We start from the raw sequence: 24,173 nt of genomic DNA on the forward strand, positions 1-24,173 counted from the left end.
GACTAGGAAAATGCATTGAGGGGACAACTAGTATTGTGCCACAGGACTTGGTGTGCATTAGAAACCGGAGTTCCAGAACACCCTACCTTCTGATTGGGTTTAGTCAATCCCACAAGTGATAGGTGAATCACTACTCTTTTAGACTCCAAAGAGTTACATGTAGTAAGGTTTTTCTTCAAGGACACACTACAGCCTACAGCCAAAAGTACATTATGATATGAACTTTGTCCATGCAAATATTTGATGTATAGGAGGTTCTTTTACAAATGCCACACAGAATTTTTCACCTGGAAATAGTAATTGGCGTGAAAGAAGGATCTAGTATTCAAATAACTACTACGTCTCTAACAGCAAACATAGAAACACAGAGTTTACCACCCAAATCCTGAGTGTTTGAAAATGGTAATAAACAAGGAGGCCATCCCCTGTTTCATTTGTTTTTAGAGAGTTTACATGTAGTTTCAAAGCAGTACAATTGAGAAGTTAGATGTAGAGTACTGGCAAACAGGCTTTTTGTGCTTCCTTAATTTATTCACTGATCGTAAACTCATTCTTATCTTTCAAGCACCCATCTTACCAGTTGTTCTTAAACTTCAGCTTATATCATAATCACCAGGAAGACTAGGTAAACAGATTCCTGCATGGCCCCACCCCCAGACTTTGTAATTCACTAGGTCTTAGGTGGGGCAAGATAATTTGCATGTCTAACAAGTCCACAAGTGTTGAGATACTGATAGTTCCAGGAACATACTTTGAAAACTACCAGTAACTATGACTCCCCATGGTGATCCTTCAAGGAATGACTTATTCCAATTGCTGGGAGTGCTCCCAGGGGATAGCCTGTCGGCTCATCAGGACTTGCTCTTGGCTACTCAGAGCTGCCTGGTCCAAGATCACTTTCATTTCCAGAGCTACTCACATCCAATGTCTAAGCACAGCAGAGGAAGGAAGACCCAACACAAGGCACTCTTCCAGGCACTTTCAGTACCAGAGCTCCCAGAGGTGTCAGCTGACTTCCCTCTCTGCCTCATTCTACTTTCTCCTTCTTCCTGTGTACACATTGATTCCCAAGGGCACTCTCTATAAACATCTTAAATACTAAATTCTGTTTCAGAATCTGCCCTTCCAGAGACCCCAGATTGAAACAGTAATGATTTCACAGTTTCTCTCTGTGGCAGATCAAGTTGAGTCCAGGTTCTTCAGTTTGATGATATTCGAAGTGGACATCAACTGGCACTCTATGAGCTCTGCAGCTCACACCTCACAGCTGCTTCCTAACCCTCCCTTCTTTGGCCTATCTGATCCTCACCATCCCCTACACAGCTCCTACTATTCATTCCTGTCTCAGGGAGTATGTTCATTTTGTTTCCACTACCTAATATGCCCCTCCATTACTGCCCTTTTTACCTGTCCTAATACTATACATCCTTTAAGGCTCAGACACAAACTTATCTATTTCAATAAGCATTCTCTGTAAAACCACTATGGAGCTGATCTGGACAGTCTTCTAATAATTGTGTTTATAATCTCTACTTCTTTTGCATATTTCTATTATAACATCAAGTGATATTGAAAATGGTGATTTACTTGTGTTTATCCTTCTAGACTGTGAATGCCCTGAGGGCAGGGACCACACTTAAGTTATCCTTGAACAGGTAACTGGTCCAGAAATGAGTACTGAACCATTTCACTGAGCTAACCAATGTGCCCATAGTGCCTTGTAATTTCTCTACCAGCCTTCCCCATGTATCTTCTTGCTTCATCCTCTGTACAAGTTCCTTAGTGTCAGGATTTTGTTTTTTGGCTTTGTTATATTCTCATGGTTCGTAGAGTTGTGCTTTAAAGAGAGCAGATATTCCATAAATACTTACCAAATAAAGGAACGTATTGTAGTTAATGGTTTTTATGACCCATAACAAAGAACATGTGCCAATAATGTATATTCTGATTAGAAGACCATATCTTACAATTTTATTATATATTTCTCAATATTTGAATGCTTATGTTTCCTAAGAACATGAGTTCCTCATAGACTAAGTATGTTATAGTGCATTTATAAATAAAATTACAAAATAATAAAGGTATAGGATATTAATTTGAAGTAAACAAAAGAAAATGCCACCTAACAATGTGGGGGAAAACATAATAAAAAAAGAATAGAGTGCTATACTTACCAACACACACACACACACACACACACACACACACACACACGCACACACACAGTCTTTAAAAGAAAAATATTCTTTTAAAATATAATCCATACCACCAGGTTAACCTCAGGACTTCTAATTTCATGAAAATTCAGAAGACAATTTTTAATAATGTAAGCTTCCTTTTAATTGTCATAATTTGTATTTCTGCTAGGCTAGACCAAGCAGTCATATCTACATTCAAAGATGACCAAGATCAGTGACTTGAGTTTAGTTCAAATTTTCTTCTATTCTGGTTCATTCATAACATAGCAAAGACTGTATGTTGCAAAGGGTACAGACAGGTGTATGCTCCAGGATCCATGTATTTAGTGGAGACATACTAAGATTTGGTGATATTGGCTGTCTTATGGAATGAGATATCTCTGCTAAGTAAGAGAATCCTAACACCGTGGATTTGCTGCCTCTCCCACCACCTACCTCCCATACCTGTCAGCACAGAGATAGGCATACAAGGCAATAATCCTACAACTCAGCAAGCTGTGTCACTCAACCCAGTATCTGTTACCCCATGTTCCAGACCTTGACAATTTTGTTGTGCCAGCAGTGGGAATTCATCCCTTATTAGTGCCTGTGTACAGGACCTCAGTATTTTCCATTATGTCTCTGTTGGAAATCTCTCTGTGAATGACTAACCATGACCTACTTCCTTTTTCAGTATGAGAGGGTTCACAACTGAAATGATTGAAGAATGAAGTTGATTTCACATTCTGAAACCTATCAATTCCCAGTTCTTGCTAGAATTGTAAGCAGCATAAATAGGAATGTCAGTGCTCCTCTTACCCATCTTTTAGGATATGATTACATGGCATCACTGTGGATAGTTTTCTAGCAATCCTTATTGTTCAGAGTCTCAGTCAGCTGAGCTAGTTCTTATAAGATCAATAACCAAAGAAAAATATAAGTCAAGCACATATTTGGCAAATCTAGTTTTGAGACAGAGGTCTAGAGAGCATACTATTGGTTTTAATATGGGAAGTTCAAATAAAATTTAGACAAGCCGGATATGGGAAGTCTCAATTTGAGCAAAATATTAGATTGAAACAGCAACATGCCCCTAAAGGGGCGACTACAGCAGCTAAGTAAATAACAGATAGCAGATGTAGGCTCTATATTACAGTATTTGAGTAGTTTTGGCTTTCCAGTCAGACCTAGAAAGCTGGTGGAAACTGAGGAGTAGCCACATTTTCAAGTGGCTACTCCTCATTTTAACTACAGCAGTCATGAGTAAAAAGCAATTGCAGATAACAGTGTGCTGCCATCCACTTATAAAAATGAATCTACTAAACTATGAGCTGTAAGTCATGTGCTTTGGTTTGCTTGATTTGATTAGGCTTTTGTATTCTTTTGTTTTTAGTGCCTGATCTACATTTCTGATTAAGGTACCCATTATAAACAGTGGCCCTCATTTATGAAGCATCTGACTAAGACTTGTGGAATAGAGTAGGCCTAACTTGGGAGCCACTTCTTCATCCTGCATTTTTGGCATTCTCCCATTACCAAGCGTACCCCATAAGGAAGTTATGATTGGCTTTTATAGATCTAAGTATATGAACCTTAAAATAGTAACATGGACAGGGTCAAATCATGCTAACCTGTCACTGTTTCCAAAAAATGTGCAAACGTCCTTTGCCACAGTGAGTAAAAACGTTATGATAATACATTTGTAAAAGCATCATCTTAAGGAAAATTTGTTATGAGGAAAAAATGGTATGTCTATAGCCATATATTTTCATTCAAACCAGAATATAAACTTTTTGGGCAGAAACTATGATTCCATCTTTTTATAACTTCTCAAAGAGTTGGCAGGTGTGCACATAAGGGAAGCACTTCATGAATGTTTGTTGATTTGATCCTTTTGTTCTTTAATGTGTGTCTGTGTATTTTCTGGTTGTGTTCTCATCTCTTTTCTTAGCCGTTCAAAACTTCTCTACAGACTCATGGAAAACTTTGAAAATTAGTTTATAACAGAAGATGCATGTCATTAAATGAGATGGACATGCCCTTCAGCTTTGTTGGGAGGGGAGCTTGATAATTTGTCCTCTGTAATGTCATTCATTCTCAAACTGCTTCTAATGCTCCAGTTGTTGTATCTATTCCCACAGACTTCCCACTTGACACTTTCTCACATTTCCTAATGAACTTCTTTATTAGTTAGATGTTTTGTTTACAGAATGTACAGCCACAACAAACTAGACATTTATAAATTAAAAAAGAGTTGAGAAAGAAAGCCATCAATTCTTTCAAATGGATGAATTCTGTTTGAACAGATATGACTTTGAAATAATGAAGAAAAGATTAATAAATATTTTACACATGCATTTAATATTTTAGCAAATCTTTAAGGTCAATTTTGTGTTAAAATTTATGGTACCACTTTAGGGAACATTTATGAAAATGAATTTCAGAAATCACCCTCATTGTCACGAGTGATTTACAGTAGAGTTGGACAGGCCTACATTACTGCAGAGCTGGTTGTGTTAGAGACTCTATGGGCGAACTGAAGCAAAACTTCAACCAGTGGAATTAGTAATTCAGACAAAACCATCAATATTGCCAAATAATCACCCATCTCCTTGGCCTAGGCTGTCTTGACTTTGCCTAAAAAGGCAACTACTGAATATTTTCTGTCTTTATTTGAGAAATGAAATGACTAGTGGTAAGTAAAAATGATAAATTGTCATCTTTGACCTTTTCTTCCAGAAAATATATACTGTAGTTCTTCAGTAAATTTGACTTCAGTATGTTTCCCTTTACTAAAGTATTTGGGCAATCATGTATTAAATGCAAAGGATGTATTAATCCATACATTACATAACATGCTTCTAAAAACAAATTCAGTGATATAAAAATAGAAGATATTTTTATCCTCTGTGTTTTAAAAATAACTTTACAATCTAAATTCATTTTATAATATACTCAGTAAAGTAGTCTACAAATATATCCTGACTTCAGTTTCAGAAAAAAAGGCACATCATTCATTTAATTTTTCTTCGATTTAAAGTTCCCTTTTACTTGGTTTTAGTGAAGAAGTTACCCTTTCAAAAACTGGCTTTTAGATACACATGTGGTAAGCATGCAGTTAGCAGGCAGAGGAGTCCATACTCTGGGTATTCTTTGAAAAGATCTCAATGTTAAATTGACTACTATCCATCTCAGGCCAATAGTATCAAAGGGAGATAGCTGGTACTTCTGACTGACATTATTCATTTGTTCCTTTATATTTTTTTTCAAAATTTATTTATAATTCAGTAAATCACTAGAAAACAACAAGCTTCACTGACATAAAATGCTTTATTAGAGTTACAGTCTATTACCATTCTTTTAGTTTTTATCAAAAGTCAGCAAAACAGGGGACCACCTGAAAAGCCTTCAGCAAAACAAAGGACCACATGAAAAGCCTTTTTATATCTGCACAACGTTATTGATGTGATTGCCCGTTAATTATAGAGTTCCTTATATGTAATTTTTTTATATGTATGTTTCTATACGTAAATTTATCTTATACTTCCAGGAAAAAAAAATATCTCTTTGTGAAGATGTTTCCCGTTAATCAGACAATAAGAACTGAAAAAGTAATTGCTTCTCTTTTTCCTTGACTAGTAGAAAACTCAGAAGTAAATATAATGTTCAATTGAAGTCACCATCTTTCCTCAGATCTTAGTATTTCTCCCCCACCCCCACTTTCTTTCTATTTGGTATTGAATTTCTTTTTCTAGTATTAATCTCAGCTTTTCTATTACAAATTGGTATAACTTTTTTCTAGAAAAGGATGAACATAAGTCACTAATATAGATGCCAAAAGTTAGGGATTCTCTCCTTCATTCATTTATTCGATCATTCATTCCTCTAAGTTTATTTCTTTAAAAATATTAGTTGATGATCTCCTATGAGTCAGGGTGTGTACTGGGCAATGTGGATAGAATTGTGAATTAGGTTATATTCTCTACCTTCAAGAAGCTTCTCTCTTGATTTCTTCTTTGTGCCTTTCATCATGCCAAGCATATAGTAAATGTCCCTCAGAAATGTGTTGTATGATTGCCTCTTCTCTTAGTTGATTATTTTTGAAGCTTAATTTATTTAAATGTTTCAAAATAACATGAATTTTATCTGTCTGAATTAGTCACATTGCCTAAACTGTAAAATTGTGTGCTTTTTTTCCCCCTGTAATTGTGTTCTAGTGTGATTAGAATCACAAAGAAGGAAATATTTTATATTTTGATAAATAAAAATTGTATATAAATTCTATGACCGCTATAAGATTCTTATGGCTTTGTGATTAACGGGACAACTCATACCTTTTCTTATCCTTTGACATTTCTCTTGTGTTAATAACAATTGCTTGCCCTTCTCTCATTCTCAGGTAGGATAGTTATTCTTTAAATTCCTCTTCTATATCATTCAATTTTTCATGGGTGAATGCAAGATCCATCTCAAAATAACGGATTTTTAGGTGATTTTATCACTTCTTGATGCTGACCTGAGGCTTATTTTATACTGTCATGCACTGCGATCGTTCATGTTTTTTCTTTCCCTTAGTAGATTTCAACTTCTAGGAGATCAGGGATTATTTTGTAACTTTCAGGTCTTCTCTAGAGACTAGCAGTGTCTTCCACATAGCAGGGAACCAATAAATAACATGTGAATAGAGTATTCAGTTCCCAGTGGATTATATAGGTATTTAGAATGGCAGATATTTTTATACTAGTAACCAGTGTGCTCACACTCACAAGCAGGAACTTGCTGTGGCACAACAGAAACATGCTGTCTAATTGCCTCGTCTCTTAGTTAATAATTTTTCAGGCTTCATTTATTTGCATGTTTCAAAGTAAGATGAATTTTATCTGCTGAATTGGTTAATTACATCAGGGAGAAGGGAAGATGATATTGAAAGCATGCTTTAATTCAACCTAAAAATGAAAACTTTTTTTCCATTAATAATTTATTCTTGAATAAAGGCAGATACTTAAAACTAATATTATTTCTCCCTCAAAGTTCCTCTACTACACATATGTTCTACTGTATATTTTTGATGAGGAGTCAACTTGGGTAATATGTTTTATTCAGGATTTTTATTTCATTCAAGCCTTTAGTTTGTGAAATAAGGTAATAATTTACATTTTATAGCAACTTTTCTCATTTTCTGAGACAGAAGCAAAGACAGAACTGTTGCTTTCTGAGGAAAAAGATCATGAAAGATCATCTTGCTCTTTACCTTTTAAATTGAGAATCAAAGCTCCACAGATCCCTGCATTTTAGTGCTTGCATAGGAGTTGTTTATTCATAGGTAGTGAGGAAAATGAAACTGACATGGACTCTTCTTGGAAGTAGGGAGTTCTGATTTACTTTTGCTGCCTTTGCTCTGCAAACCAGAGGCTTACAATGAATTAACTCTGTGCTAAGCTCCCAATAGGCAATAAATGGCTGGCAAATGTAGGCAAAGGCATTTAGCTATACTTTGTATGCATTGTAAATGTGATATTTTCTGGAGTGTTCTGCTAACACCTTGTAGATATTCTTGGTTAATTAACCAAATATTGAAAGAAGGAAGCCTATCTTTTCACATGTGATCTTGCAGGTCTTGCTATCTAGGTAAGCAGAGCTGTGGGTTGTAACACAAAGATTTTTGTTGCTGTGTGAAATCTGAGTTCTTCCTTATCTAACTTAAACTATTTCTTCTTCCAAAAAGGAAAAACTATATTCCAGAAAAATAATCTATGAAATAACATACTGTAATGTATATTTTTAATATCTGAAAAAAATTGAGATTGTTTTAGGTTACCATAGGATGAGAACTTGGTCCAATAACATTTAACTAGAAAGTTATTGTTAGAAAAGCTCTTTCTGAAAGTCAGAAACAAGTATTTTGAATAATGAAGAGAAGAAAAGATAGTAAAATAACATACCATTTTGAATTGTTGTGTTGGAAAGGGCACTGGGCGAGGAGGCAAGAGGATGGAGTTCTATTTCTGCCTCTGCCTTGAACTCATTTCTTTATCTTTCTGCAGCTTGGCATCCAGGTGGAACACTGGATGAGTTCTAAGTCCAGCTGTATTTGTTCATTCTCATGGTGCTAATAAAGACTTGCCCAAGACTGGGTAGTTTATAAAGGAAAGATGTTTAATTACCTCACAGTTTAACATGGCTGGGGAGGCCTCAGGAAGCTTACCATCTTGGTGGAAGGGGAAACAAACACATCCTTCCTCTCATGGTGGCAGCAAGGGGAAATGCAGAGTGAAGAGGGAAAGCCCCTTTTTATAAAGCCATCAGATTTCATGAGAACTCACTCGCTATCACAAGAAGAGCATGAGGGTAACTGCCCCCGTGATTCAATTACCTCCCACCAGGTCCCTCCCACAACACATGGGGATTATGGGAACTACAATTCAAGATCAGATTTGGGTGGGGACACACCCAAACCATATCACCATCTATCTCTGTCCTACTTCAAGACAAGCATTTCTTTGTATAATGCTGTCCTAGAGGGTAAGAAAGTTGTCTTCTCCTTCTCTGTATCCCAGAGCCTGAGATTTAGTAGCTGCTTTCTAAGTGTTGATTGATTTCTATTGAGTTCCCGGATATATGACCAAAATACTAGTGTGATTCCCTGGTTCAGTGTATAAGGCATCAGCTCTGGGGTTAAAAAGCAAGATATGGACCTGAATCCCAGATTGACTGTGCATCCAGTTCCATCTTCTTTTTTCGTCACAAATTTCATGTGTCTCTACATTTCTGGTTCAGCAGATGTTTCTTTATGGCTGCTATGCTTATGCTTGAGTTGGCTGTCAGGGCCATTAAATAAAAAGCACTGTCAGCACACCATCTTGCCCTCGAGAGAGAATGTAACTTCAATTTTATGACAATGTTCATTATTACTGATATAGGAAACAAAGTCCTGTACTTGTTTCTGGCCCACTTGCTCAATACTTCATATTTAAATAATGATAGCATACTGATTTTTTAAAAATATACCAATCTTGCTTCAGACTTTTAATCATCACTGAGTAGGAGAATCTGTAATCATGTGACAAATGCTGAGTCAACAGTTAGGAAAACCATACTAGTTTGGTTTGGTAGTGGCCAGGAAAAAAAGCAAGGCTGGGGTGCAAATAGAAAACTCAGGAACTCAGCCATAATCTTGAAGCATATTTCAATTGGGGCTCCATCATAAAGTTTGCAATGTTTGTCTTCAGAATGTTCCTGCCACTTTTGTCCCTTTTCTTATTCTCTCTGTTTGGAAAGCACCTGGTGTCTTAAATCACCCTGACTACCCAGAGTCTTCACTGCATCTCCCCATCTGTTTCCCTCCATGTATCTGAACCAGAGCAAAGAGCACTGAGCCAGAAGTCAAAGACTGGACCAGGCCCAATTGCTAAGTAAATGTAAAACTGTGTGCAAGTCATTTAACTATTCTTTATCTTAGTTTCCCTGTATATGTATATGTATGTGTTTGTGTGTGTGTGTGTGTGTGTGTGTGTGTGTGTGTGTGTATTCATTAGTTATTAATCAATTAATAATGAATATATATCTTCATTATTTATTTATATTTAATAAAGGGGTTGGAGCTAAAAGTTTCTTTTGACTCATATGTATGATTCTATGGAGTCTTCATCTCATAATCAAAACATTCTTATGCTTTCCTTATTTCCTTGTAAGTAAACCCGGAAACTTTTTTCCAAGATGATAATAGCAACAGTCATATATTGTGGTAGAATCCCTAGGAGGCAGGGAATTTTGTTGGGTGATGATGTTTCATCTTGTTGGTTTTTTCCAAGCTTAATATCCTAAATGTCTTAACTGAAAAGTAGGAATATATAATGATCGCATTTATGTACTGTTTGATAGTAATGGAAGATATTTTTTAAGGAATCTTTAATCAACACTAAAAAAAAAAAAACCTCTGTTTCCAGAGTTTTGCATATATACAGAATATCATGTAGATGGAATCACACAGTAGATATCCTTTTCAGATTGGCTTCTTTCACTTAGTAATATTAAAGTTTCTCTATGCCTTTCCGTGGCTTGAAATTTCATTTCTTTTTAGTGCTGAGTATTATTTCATTGTATGTATGTACCACAGTTTACTAAATTTATTAACCTGCTAAAGGACATCTTGGTTGCTTTCATGTTTTAGGAACTATAAATAAAGCTGCTATAAATATGTATGTACAGGTTTTCGTGTGGACATAAGTTTTTAGTTCATTTTGGTAAATACCAAGGAGCACCATTGCTGGATCATATAGCAAGAGTGTGTTTAGTTTTGAAAGAAACTGCCAAATTGTCTTCCAAAGTGGCAGTACCATTTTGTGTTCCTATCAGCAATGAGTGAAACTTCCTATTGCTTTACATCCCTTCCAGCATTTGGAGTTGTCAGCTTTTTGCCATTCCAATAGGTATGTAGTGGTAACATGTTTTCATTTGCAATTCTCTTATGACATGTCATGTTGGACACTTTTTCATATGCTTATTTGTCATCTGTATATATGCATTTAAATTTTTTATATAGAATTTTTTTATGTTTAAGTTGTAAACCACGATGTTTTGATATGATATACACAGTGAATGATAACTAATTAACATATCCATCTCAGTACATAGTAATTATTTTTAAGTAGGTATGTGGTGAGAACACCTAAAATCTACTCTCAGCAAATTTCTGGTATACAGCACTGGATTATTAACAATATCATATTACACATTACATCTCTAGACTTAATCATTCTACACAACTGCAGCTTTACACTTTTTGGTTCTAAAGAAGACATAAGTTCTAAATTACTGTGGTAATGTGCATTTTTGTTCATCTTTTTTTAAGTTCAAACTATTTTTAAAATGTTCTTATTTTTATTTCAGTAGGTTTTTGGGGATGAGGTGGTGTTTGGTTACATGGATAACTTAAGTTTTTTTGTGTGTTTATTTTTTTTTGAGATAGAGTCTCTGTTGCCCAGGCTGGAGTGCAGTAGTGTGGTCTCAGCTCACTGCAACCTTCACATCCAAGATTCAAGCCATTCTCGTGCCTCAGCCTCCCAAGTAGCTGGGATTACAGGCACATGCCACCATACTGGGTTAATCTGGAGTTTTTTAGTAGAGATGGAGTTCTACCATGTTGGGCATGATGGTTTGTAGCTCTCAGCCTCAAGCTATCCACTCACTTTGGCCTCCCAAAGTGCTGGGATTACAGGTGTGCGCCACCACGCCCAGCTGGATAAGTTCTTCATTGGTGATTTCTGGATACATTTTGACCAATATCCCCCCATTTCCCCCAACTGCCAATCCCTGTAACCACTCTTCTTTTCTCTATTTCTATGTATTCAACTTTTTTACATTCCACATGTAAGTGAGATTGTGTAGTCTCCTTCTTTCTTTGTCTGGCTTATTGCATATAGCACAATACCATCCACTTTTATCCACGTTGCTGCAAATGGCTGGACACTCTTTTTTTAAAGGCTGAATAGTATTTCACTGTATGGTTGCCAGGGGCTGTGGGAGAGGGAGATGACTAGGTGGAGCACAGAGGATCTTTAAGTCATCAAAACTCTTCTGTTGATACTATAATTGTGGATATGTGTCATTCATTGTATGTGTGTCAATACAAGGTACTCCTAGAATGTACATTAGGAGTGAACTGTTTTGTAAACTATGGACTTTGGGAGCTAATTATGTGTCAATGAAGATTTGTGGAAGAATAATCAATGTACCACTCCAGTGCAAGCAGTGTGCAAGATATTGTTAGTGGGAGAGACTGTGTTGTGGGGGAGATTGAGATATATGAGAACTCTCTGTGCTTTCTGTACAATTCTACTGTGAACCCAAAGACTTAAAAAAATAAAGTCCACTTAAAAAAATGTTTAAAGGACAGACAATTCTGAGGTTCAGCCTCAGTGACTATCAAGAGATCAACCAAGTGTCAGGGTCTGGAAAAAACTTATAAGGTTTGATTTCATACAGATTTTAATTTCTAAACTCGTACTGAATAAGACTTAGGGAAAGGAAGAAAATGACATCAATTCAGTACCTGTATGCCAGTGCTTTCACATTTATTTCCATTTAATTTTAACAAACCCTAGGAGTTAAGTATGTATAATCCCTTTTCATGGAAGAAAATTAGATTCTAAGTTAGATTATTTGCTAAATTTGACGAGCTAAGGGTAGAGGGTGCAGGTGTCAAACCTGTCTGCCTCTGTCTGTGCCCAATAGCCACCTGCTACCTCATTCATCTATATGAAGAATAATGAAAAAATTAAGTATGCATAGATGATTGGTAGAAATCCAGTTCTCTGATTGTAGATAAAATTAGTTCCCTTGCCCAACTTTGAAGGGAAAGATGGAAGAACATTTATTCTGAACTCCATGTTCTCATAGAGGGAGATCATTTCTACTCTGCTCTCCAGGAGGGAAACATATGTGAGGAAAACAAGCACCTGCTTCTCTCCACCGCATCATTTGCCCCTTCCAGGGCAGGAGGAGTGACTTCTCTGATAGTTGAATTTCAGAGAAGGAAATGATGGGGCCCAGATCATCCTCCTGGCTCCTGTCTGCTGGACACATTACCTGCTTCTCTACTCAGTGAGCTTTCAGGCCAGGATCTCCTCTCAGAGATCATCTGGCAATTGTTCAATTCAGGAGTATTAGAAGGTATTAGGGGCTCACTGTGGTTGTACCTCTGAGTCATGTTCTTTGATCAGCTTTATTAGTAATTAAGCTGACATCTTGATCTTTTATTTATCTGTCACACAGTTGGTTCCAAATTAGAGAGGGATAGGAATATTGTTTTGTTTACTGGCCCCTGAAAACCTCAAAAATAGGAAAATCTAAAGGATTCATATGTTAAAATATATGTATAGTCAGAATAATTATCATTCAAGATAACAGTAATAGTTTTCATTTTTTCCCTTAGGGGAAAGGGTGAGAAAAATCCCTGGCAAAATATTTTAAAGAGACTGAATGCCAAACATGTTTAAAGGGTTACTGGCTTATGGAAGTGTAGAGATGGTCAGGTGAGCTTGCTTTTTCTGCTTGGATAGCACCAAGCCAGTGGAGCCCATTTTAATGGCGGCTCCCTAAGAGCTATACTTATGATATTTCATTATTTGGCATTCCTTATTGGTGCTGGTCAGCAGCTATCTTACAAATTCTTCTTCTGTTATGTGCATGTTATGAGAAATGCATGCAAGTGCTTCATTCTTTATTTGAGAGGTGGTGTTTAGCCTTTCGCTGTAGTTTTTAGTGTGATTTTTCCCCCCTGGTGTCTGTAAATGTTATGAAGAGCTATGTTTTAATGGACAGAAGTTTGTGTTTATGGAATTTGCTTGATGGCTCACCTGCCAGATACCAAGTCTGTCAGTTTTCAGGGTGCCCAGTTAGGCCATCTGTGTGTGCAGGTGCCAGGGGTGCTTCTCCAAGATAGTGGCACACATAGGTATTTCTTATGTGAGGTGTCATTGTTAGTCTCTCTGCATATTTTCATTCAAGTTCAGCTATTGTGTTCAGTGCCTAGGCATTCTGAGAATCCAAAAATTTACTCAGTGGATTTTAGAACTTTAGTTTAACGAAACCATAGTACAATTGAACTTTGCTTTGGGACTTGCTTGCCGGCTGTGAATTCGCCATATTAAAATAGGACCCTTGTTTAAAGTAAACTTACTTTGAAATGGCACCATTGTACCACTGTTTAACCATTTTCTCAGGCCAAAAATCTAGAACCCATCCTTGATTATTCTTATTGTCTTATAACCAAACTATCATGTCTGTTCAGCTCTACTTTCAAAAGTAGTTATATACTGTATCTGACCACTAGGTACCTCTGTCATTACCATTGCAATTCAAGCCACCATGATCTCTTGCATGTCTGAATTATTGCTGAAGCCCCTGGACTTGTCCCTTTGAAGCTTCTTCCTCTCTCGCTCTCATATAGACTATCTTCACAGAGCATCCAGAATAATCTTTTTAAGATGCCAGTCAGATCACAGCAAATGCCCTTCAGTTTCTTTCCCTCAGTCTTTGCCTTAGCCTCTGAAGACCTACATGATCCAGCCTTTGGCTACCTCTGCGACCTTGTCACATACACTCTCCCCCATGTGCATCCTGTTCCTGTCATACTGTTTCTCAAGAAAGTCAAGCTAGTTCCTGTTTCGGCCCTTTGTACTTGTTCTCCCCTCTGCTTGAATGGCCTTTCACGATAAGAAATATTTATCGAGCTATGCACTGGAGACTACTGTAGGCCCAGTGACTAGAGCTTTCAACAAGACGAAGTGTATATCCTTAGCAAGCTTTCATCCTACAGAAAGATGGCAGAACATAAACAGATTAACAAATGTATAAGGGCTCAGGAAATGGTAAGTCAAAATTAGAAGAATAAGAGCCGTGGGCATAAGATGTGCTACTTTATGGGAAGTGTTTAGAGAATACCTGTCAAAGAGACTCATGAGCAGAAGCCTGGAGGAAATAATATAGTGGCCACATAAATATTTGGGGTAAGCATATGCCAGGGAGAAGGAATAGCAAATGCAAAGGCCCTGAGGCATGAGTGTGCCAGGTGTCTTTAGGGAAGAGCAATGGCACCAGTGTGCCTAGAATGTAACATGTAAGGCAGGGAGGATAATAGGAAATAAGGTCAGTGGTGGAGGCTTAGATGCTGAAGGGCCTTCTAGGCCATTAAGGACTTAAGCTTTTAAGTTATATTACAAGGGAAGCCACTGGACATTTTGAGCATTGAAGTGACATAACTGATTTATACTTTTACAGAAGCACTCTTCCTATTGTGCTGAGAGCAGGCAATATGGGAGAGGAGGTAGAAGCATGAAGACTAAGAGGCTACTGCAATAGTCCAAGCAAAAGACATGCTGGTATGAAGCCATAGGATCCTGGATGTGTTTCAAAGAAAGAGCTGGACTTCACAGGGCTTGCTGACAGATTTATGTGGGTATGAGAAAAAGGGAGAAGCTAAAGATGAATCCAAGCTGTCCTGAAAAACTGGTAAATCTGTTCTGCTGACCATTATCATGACAAACTTAGTGACATAAAATATCCATATTATTTTACTCACATATTTGATGGGTTAGAAATTTAAATGGGGCACAGCAGGGGCATTTGCCTGTTCCTTCTACTGCACAATATCTAAAGCCTTAGTTTGGAAGACCCAAAGCCTGGTGTTCACTCAGTGGTGAGAGACTGAAATTAGCTGGAAGTGTCTTCATTCACATGTCTGGCAATTGATGCTTGCTTTTGGTTAGGACTTCAGCTAGTTCGTCAGCTGGAACACCTGCATGTGCCTTCCCCAGGTAGTCTTCCCAGGCAAGTGAGTTTGCACCTCCACACAGCACAGCAGCTAAATTCCAAGACTGACTGACCCAAGAGAGCCATGAGAATTGCGTTTTCATGATCTAGTCTTGGACATCACATAACCTCACTTCCACCATTCTCTAAGGAATGAGACAATCACAAAGGTTCACCCAGAGTCAAGGGAAAGGAAACAGACACGTGACCATTTGAGAGGAGACATGTAAAGGTCACATTTGAAGAAGAGTAAGCAAGATGGGAAATAATTGTGTGGCAGCCCTTTTTAGAATACGCAATCCACCATCTTGGGGAAGGCTGTGAGAATAGCAGGTGTGTATAGGAGTGCAAAATTAAGAATTAGATTTTGGTCGTGTTCTGTTTGTGATATCTACAAGACAACTAAGTGGAGATGTCAAATATCAGTTGGATATATGAATTGAAAGAGGGATCTCTGCTACATATATATTTGGAAGCCACTTGTCTCACTGAAGCGTGGAACTGGATGAGGGAAAGTGAGTATAAATAGAGAAGAGAAGGTCCAAGGACAGAGCCTTGGGGCACCTCAATGTTCAGGCTCAGGAAGATGAAAAGGAGCCATCGAAAAAGACTGAGATAAGTAGCCAATTCTACTGAGAGAGTGGTGTTCTAAAAGCCAAGAAAACTAAGTATTTACATTAGTTTAAATTCGTTGCACGAGTGCTATTATAAGATGTGGACTGATAATTAATTCTGTCAATCTGAAGGTCATTAATTACCCTTAGGGGATATTTTCTTGTTGTGAAGCTCAAACCAAACCAAGCTTAGTGAGGGTTCACGAACAAATGAAAGAAAAGTAAGACTTTGAGTGTGAACATCTATTTTGAGGAGTTTGGCTGTAAAGGGAAATGGATGAAAAAGATGACTTTCAGAAGGAGATGTCAGGTCAAAGGAGGTTTTTTTTTGGGGGGTGGAGCCGGGAAATTTTAGAGTGTATTTGTAAACTAGTGGTGAAAAAATCTGAAAGTGGAGTAAATAATGATCAGATATATTGGCAGAAGCAAAGTTCTTGAGCAGGCGGGAGGGAAAGGCATGCAGTGTAAATGATTTGTGCAGAGTTCTCTCCCTTTCCTCATCTAGATCTGTATTCTTCTCCTTGAAGAAACCTCCTCTAACTACTTACGTAGAAGCTCCTACTCCATTCTCTTAATATGTTTTATTGTGCTTCCTGAAACTTTGCCATTTATTCATTTATTTCTTATCACTGCATCAGAATATGAAACCTATGAGGGCAAGGATTTTGCCATCTTGTTCATTGACCTATTCTTAGTACCTAGGATCTGCATGTAAAGTGTATTTAGAAAAATGTTTTAAGTGAATGGATGGCTGCTGAATGAATTACATAGGAATCCTTTTGTTTTGGCTTAGCATCCCTCAAAATTATTTTACAAATTTAATTCAAATGTGATTTTGACTTCACATTTTAATTAGGGTGTCACTTTGAGACCCCTGGGGATTAGCAAAAGACTTAATGGGAAAATAATCTTGGCGATTTTATATTTTCTAGTACTAAGTTTGTTCTTGGCAACTTGATTATTTCTGAAGTATATTCTCATTTGACAGACTCCCAGGATAAGAAATTGGCATAAAGCAGCTGTGTAAGCCCTCCTCTCCCCTCCATTGATCACATTGCATAGCAGTTCAGTTACTCAGTAGAGAAGACTGAAAATCAAGAGATAAATGCTACGAGAAAAACTTTGTAAGGTTCTTTATAAAATACCTGTCCATACTCTAACTCATTTACCTATTAGGAAAGTGTGCGATATGGCCTGTTAATACTCCACTGGGGTTATATTGCAACATTATGAATTAAGGTTTGGGAAGCACTTTCAGATTCTCAAATAAAGGACACTCTCTAAAATCACAGTGTCATTATCATGGTAACTATGATAAATGAAGACATTCCCTTCACTTTTGTCTCGTATAAGTCACTTCGTATTGATTTGTCATGTCAGATAAAATTGTATTTTCTTACACGTCTTTTTTCTGTTTTCCTGCTTTAGAGTAAGAAAGTAATTTCACAGCAAGAAAAGAATACTATTGTGTGGAATATGCTATATATCCCAAGTTTCTTTTATTTGACAAGCACTCCAAATTCAACTATTGACTTACAAAGCTGTGTTATTTTTCATTATGTTATGTTTTTGGCTTTCAGTGTTGTGGAGAAATGCCTGATTAAAAGGAAGCCTGCAAGTTAATTCCCAACATGCCCTTTGGCAGCTTTTTCATTTCACTTAGAGGTGGGAGCAGGTGGTGTCATTTAGAATTAAATACATCATGTCTCAGTTGGCAGGAAAACAGCAGTCAGTGATGAAATATCCCTGCAATGAATCTCATTAATTGTTCACCAATTTGTGGTAACTTTATTTGTATTTGCATACTGTACTACAAGTACAATGAAGTGTCGTATATTTAGATCACACTTAGGGTTAGCTATCAGCTGTAAAAGGCCTTTGGTGTAACAGCTCTGAAGGGCTGGCATGTGAGTGCCAGTCCATCTCCTACAGGAGGCCTCCTAAAACAGCCTTGTTTCATTTCCTCCATTTTCCAGTGAAGTGATAGCAGTTTCACAAAACTGTAGCACAGGCTTAAGCCCATGCTATTTTTAGCATCTTTACTCCATGAAAAGATAAAGCAGATCCTATTTGAACTCTCATTTGTTCTCAGAGACTTAATACTGCTGCAAATCATAATGTTTTCCTAGCATTCAAATGTCTCTGAACGTTGAAGGGCAACTGAAAAATTCATCTGATATTTTCCATAGAAACATATTTAGATTTAAGTAGCTATGTATTATATTTGATACAGCTTATTAGAAAAATAATTATGGGAACATTAGACTAATTTATTTTTATGGAGCTGTTTCTATCATAGACAGAAAATATGAAAACATGTTAGTTAAAAGACTTATTATAATGTTTATTGTTAATATACAGAAACTATGTTAATCTAGTAAGCATCCGTCTTCTGAATTCATCATTTTCATTTATACAAGGACTTAGAGTACATCTGTTACATGCCTTGTTTGGACTGGCTTGCAGAAAATGTGAAAGATCCTTAAGATAGCCTCCCCCTTTCAAGGAATCAGAAGTCTCTTTAAAAAATAGATATAGAAATATGAAAGAGAGAGAGAAAATACTTATCAATGTATAACCGGCAAATTATGTGGAACAATTAGTGTTGTAGATCAGAGTTTCTTGAAGTTTTATTACAGTTTTTTTCATTATCAGAGGTTTTTACTTGTAATAATCATATGATGATACAGCCTATTGATCAGATCAAACATCTCTGCAATAAAATTAAGTGGATACGGTTTATAATGCTTTATGCTGACATATATGCATTCCTGTCATGGGTGATGCAAGGTGTTATCCTGAAAGGACTATTATATTAGAGGATGGAAACATTGATTCTAACTTTGCTTCACTTCCTCCTAGATGTGTGGCCTTTAAGAAGTCACTATTTTCTGATTGCCTAATAATAAAATAGGAAAATTTATGGAAAATCCAGTGCCTTAGGATTCATTTTTGCTCTCCAAGATCATTGTATATAGTAATACTGAAAAAGATCCTTGGAACTCTAACATCCTAGAGGGTGAGAACATTGGATTTTCAGGTTTACCAGAACCATTTTTAAATCTAGTCATACTGATGTGGAATCACTACAAACGGAATTAGAGATATTTAATAAGAAGATCTATTATTTAAAAACGACCATTACTTAAAAGTGATAATAAGCAGAAGATTGTATTGATGCAAATTTTTTAAAAATGGTAAACCTTGTTTCAGGGGTATTTTTCTGGCTAAAACACATGTATTTTTAATCCATTTTTACCAATAGCTTTTGGTAAAAAGGACTTCAGATGTAATTGGACATTCTGACTTCTACCACCACCTACTGTCATTTTAACACCAAAATTTACTTATCATATCTGAATGTATTCTTCTAAAAATAATGTCATGAAATTGATCAGACGTTAAAATTAACCTTATTTCTGAGTAAAGGTAATTTCTAATACCACGTTTTAGAAAATATTTTACAAGTATTTCTTGTATCTTATTTTAAAATGACTTTATTTAACATAGAATTATAATTTTAAATTTTATATTAGTGATTATAATCTCTGAGGAGAGCGGCTACCATGCTAGACAGTGCAGCTCTAGTGAACTGGTTGTCAACCCTGGTAGCACAGGAGAGCTCTAAGAAGAGCTTTGAAAAATCTGCTCTCTAGCCCCACTCCAAACCAATTATATAAACAGCTCCAGGGTGGGGGCCAGGCATCAGGATTTTCAAAAGAGCTTTCCAGGTGATTTCAGCTAAGGTGAAGACCACTGCATGAATTGGAGATCTCATCGAGAGGTTTTGTTTTTATCCTAGAACAATGGTAAATCTTTAAAGCTGTAAGTAAGGATGAGGGGTGATCAGATTTACATGTTTTGAAAATCACTCTGGTGAAAGTACAGAGATCAGATTAGAGGGAAATCACAATAGACGATGTTGGCAGATCCTTTTAGCTTGGGCAGTAGCCCAGTTCATGGATGATGGCTTCATGGTAGATGAAGATGGAATCAAGAGTTATTTGGAAGATGAAAGGTCTTGATTACAAATTGAATGTGGAAGGGGAGGGGAGGAGGTGCTGTTCAGTGTGATGGAGGATTCTGCAAGTAGATGCAGTGGTTACATGATTTTTTAAAGATCAAGTATATGCAAAAACTTGTCATGATTTTTGAGCTCATGAAACAAATGCATTAAAAGTAAAATATGGTCTTCCCATTGCTGAAGAAGTCCATAGGTTTTGCTATCAAGTATTTATATTATTAACTGTAACACTGAAGGAGGTTAGGAATTGTACTGACAAAGAGGAATATTACTTACTGTATTCTTGTTATCTAGAAGTTAAGTCATCAAAGGAAGGGCAAATTGGTGAGTAATTCTTTTATTGTGGGTTCATATATGACCCACTAAGATCCTTCTGAAGGAAATATTTGTGCTGTAAAACACATAATAGTACTTGATTTTTAATTTTAAATAGTTATAATTAGTGATAGGCTAGTCCAACATCTTTTTATGGAGGGACCAAAGTTCCATGGAGTTTAGAAATGTGCTCAAGGTCACACAGTTTTCATTTCTCCACACTGAAATGAACGTGCGTGCTAACCTGTTCTCTATAAATCATTGGTTCCTTAGAGAGCTTGTTTCTCCACATTTACATACATTTCTGCATTTTCTTAAACTTCTATGTATTTCTCCTTTTCTTGGATTGAAAATACAATGTAATGTGAGACAGACATTCCTCTTTCAATTATTTGATATTGAATTTTTCACAGTACCCTGATATAGTAAAATGCTGTGAAAACCCTTTACTCAAACATCACATTTTCCATTAAGAATGTCTATATATACCAGTAGTAATTTTTTTACATATTTGTTCTAATTATCAGACTGTCTAAATTTTTTCAGTTTTTTAAAATCCCATAATTCAACATGTGAACATTTGATAATGTCATTTACAACATGATCTAGTCATATTGTAATAGAAACAACATCTAATTTGAGCCAGAAAGAACAAATTACTTAAACTGTGACTTAAGAACCAGCTCTGTGACCTCAGACAAGTAAATTACTTTTGCTGACCTTTAGTTTCCTCATTATAATTGAGGATGTTGGTATCTACTTGATAAAGCTATTATAAAATTCACAGAGATAATATTAATAGTATTACTGGGCTTCAATCTCTAGCAATAAGATATAGGGCTCTACAATCACAAAACTCAGCTTATTAGCACACTATTGTTCTCCCTCTTCTATATGGTCCCTGATAACTGAGTTTAAGCTATTTAGACCCAAGGTAGAGAACAAAGAACCTTGTTACCATTATACACCTCCGAGATCCACTGTTCCTGCTCCAGCCTCAGTGTATTCAAGAGCTCGCATCTACAGCTCATACCCTTTCAGGAAAAATCGGAAGTATCCCTTACTTATTCCTCTTCCATTGCCTCAGTCTGCACACCAAAATTTATTTACTACATTGTTTTACTGGGTTTCAGGATTGTGGTCATTTCTGCAGTTTCATTTTCAGGATCTTTTCTGGTCTTTCTATATTGCTGTCCTTTAATCTCTTTATTCTTAGTCCAAGCATACAGTCATTCCTATGCTCCTACGACCATGCTTCACTAAAGGCATGTGATAGTTTTGTACATAGCTGAAGTTTTAATTGACCTCCAAGCAAAGAATTTTTGAAGGGTCTTGTGCTGTAAGACAAATTTATATGAAGATACGTAGCTGAGTGCCTAGCACATAGTAAGTACCTATTAAGTATTAGCTTAAGCTTGGGTTTATAAGCTTTCCTTATGTATTTTTTAAGGGACCTAATATATGCAAATAAACATGCCCTAAAGAGAATACTGTCAAATTGCTTGACACACCATCAAAAAGAGTTTAAAAAAAAAAAGTCTTTATTAAAAAGGACTAATGTGGTTCATGGAGGTGCTTTTCCATCTGTCCCTCTGTCTACCAATAAGGCTGCATTTATCACATTTAAGCAAACAACATATTGTTAGAAAATGAAACTGTCAAATTGACAATACTAAAGTAAGGATTCCTAAAACTGTCAGAAGCACATAGCAGGTTAGATTCTTATGCTGCTTATTTATTGTTTCCCCTACTGCTATTTTTAAATTAAAATAGTCATGTGTATTGTCTCACTTTGACAGTCTTTCTGAGGATTGGAATTGTACCATCTACCTTAGGCTTCAAATATGTTTGTCATAAGTTATAAGCCTAGTAGATGTCTCAGAATCTCTTTTTTTGTGTGTGTACATCTGGATTTAAATGCTGGAGACATTGAAGTAAGGCTGAGAGGAGGCTAGATCTTCCTGCCGACGAGAACAGCCCATTCCAGGTGTCTATTGGGCTGACTCAGCTAGTGGCTAAATTAATCTTCAGGTCTCAGCTCTTACAACCACTACTGGGTTAGAAAGAAACAAGGATAAACTTCATATTCAAAGGGAAAGGCTTTAAACTAATTGAATAAAGTGATCATTCTCTTTCTTGGTAAAGAGAATTTTATTTCTATTGCCTATTAATTTTTCAAAGAAGTTTAAGGGCTATATAGCATATCACCTTAGGCATATAATTATAATGAAACTTTATATGTACTTTTTGTTATTAAAATAAGTATAATTAGGTAGGCTGACTTCCCTTATAATTATCTCCTTAAAGTTTTATTTTAGGCACAGTCTATTGTTAATATTTTATATGGGTCTGTTTTATTTTGGATGAAGATTTTTGACAATTCATAACATATTGTCAGATAAGATCCATTTATATCTTGCCTAAATTATATCTGAACACAGGAAAATGAATATTTTAGTCCATTTTAGAAACATATTCTATGCATGGTTTTCTTGGAAAAATACAAAATATCTGTATCTCAGAAATAATACACTGACTCGATATTGAGTAGATATTTGATAAAAAAAAAAAAAAGAAAAATCAAATAAGAATATCATATGGCAAATTAGAATCTGGTAGTTTAGTTTCTGTCATTTTGAAATTAGATAATATATTTTAATATTCTTAACTCAAAAAAGCAGTGCATTTTAGTTGTCTTAAAAATTAATTTAAAAATCTGAATTGTGGCGTTTACATTTACAATATGTAGACTGACACATGTCACACTATACTGGAAATTTCTACTCAGTCACTATTGTATCATGGATATAGATGTTTTGCATTATTGAAGGAAAAATAGGAACAGCTTTCTTCAACTCCCAACTTAACAAATGGATGATTTTTGTAGCATAAGATGAATTAATTACTGTCGAAAAATATACATACTTTTTTGCTTTGCCCCATATTGCTAACAAACATAATATGTATAACTAAGAGCCTTTTCAGTGATCAATAAATTCTTATAAACTCATGATCAATAATTATCCTTAAATGTTTCAGGGTTAACAAGTGGAACACATGTATAAAATCTGAACTTCTAGCATCTTCCCCATGTCCATGAAAGATTCTATTCAAATCTCAATTAGTCCCCTAATGAAAAGCTTGCATCTGTACATAATAAGCCCACACTGGTGGAACTGCTTTCTCATGCAGCTGCTGAACTCACAAGACAGGGAGTGCACATAATGAGACAGGCACTCTGAGGGAAAAGGCTGGCACTCTGAGCCTCTTCTGCGGGCAAGTAGAGGGTCTTAGCAAAGGCACCCTCCTTTGTTAAATGAGATACATACTTTTGAGTTTGGGTAAGTAAAAGTCATTTAAATACAGACACTTTTGTAAGGTAAGACTTCTAGGTTTTTTTTTTTTTTTAATCAGCTGATGCTTTTCTGGAAATCAACTCCCAATTAAAAATAAGCCAGCAGAATGGGAAGGGAACACAGAGGTGAGCTCGCAACCTGGGGAAGGGGTAGTAGCAAGGGAGAGTGATCAGGCAAGCAGGGTTGTGTGCTAGAAGAGTTGTGAGATGAGACGTGAGAGGAGCCTAAATCAATACAATCAATAGAGTTTGAAAGTTTATCTCTGAATATACTCTCGGTTTATGCGTGGGAGTTTGTTCTAGAATATTTGCAGAAGTATAGAGACTTTGAGAAAATGTTTTCAAGTAATACTCTTGCCAATGGTAAATTCTCAACT

General features: G+C 36.3%; 1 protein-coding gene across 6 annotated transcripts in view; it reads left to right on the forward strand.

Moving 5' to 3' along the window:
• The window catches only part of IMMP2L (inner mitochondrial membrane peptidase subunit 2), an 865,268-nt gene that overhangs the window by 735,183 nt on the left and 105,912 nt on the right, over positions 1 to 24,173 (forward strand). The gene's annotated exons all lie outside the window — the stretch shown is intronic.

This window comes from Sapajus apella, unplaced genomic scaffold (genome assembly GCF_009761245.1).
Source record: "Sapajus apella isolate SASKATOON/1434 unplaced genomic scaffold, GSC_monkey_1.0 scaffold7, whole genome shotgun sequence".
Classification (NCBI taxonomy): domain Eukaryota; kingdom Metazoa; phylum Chordata; class Mammalia; order Primates; family Cebidae; genus Sapajus; species Sapajus apella.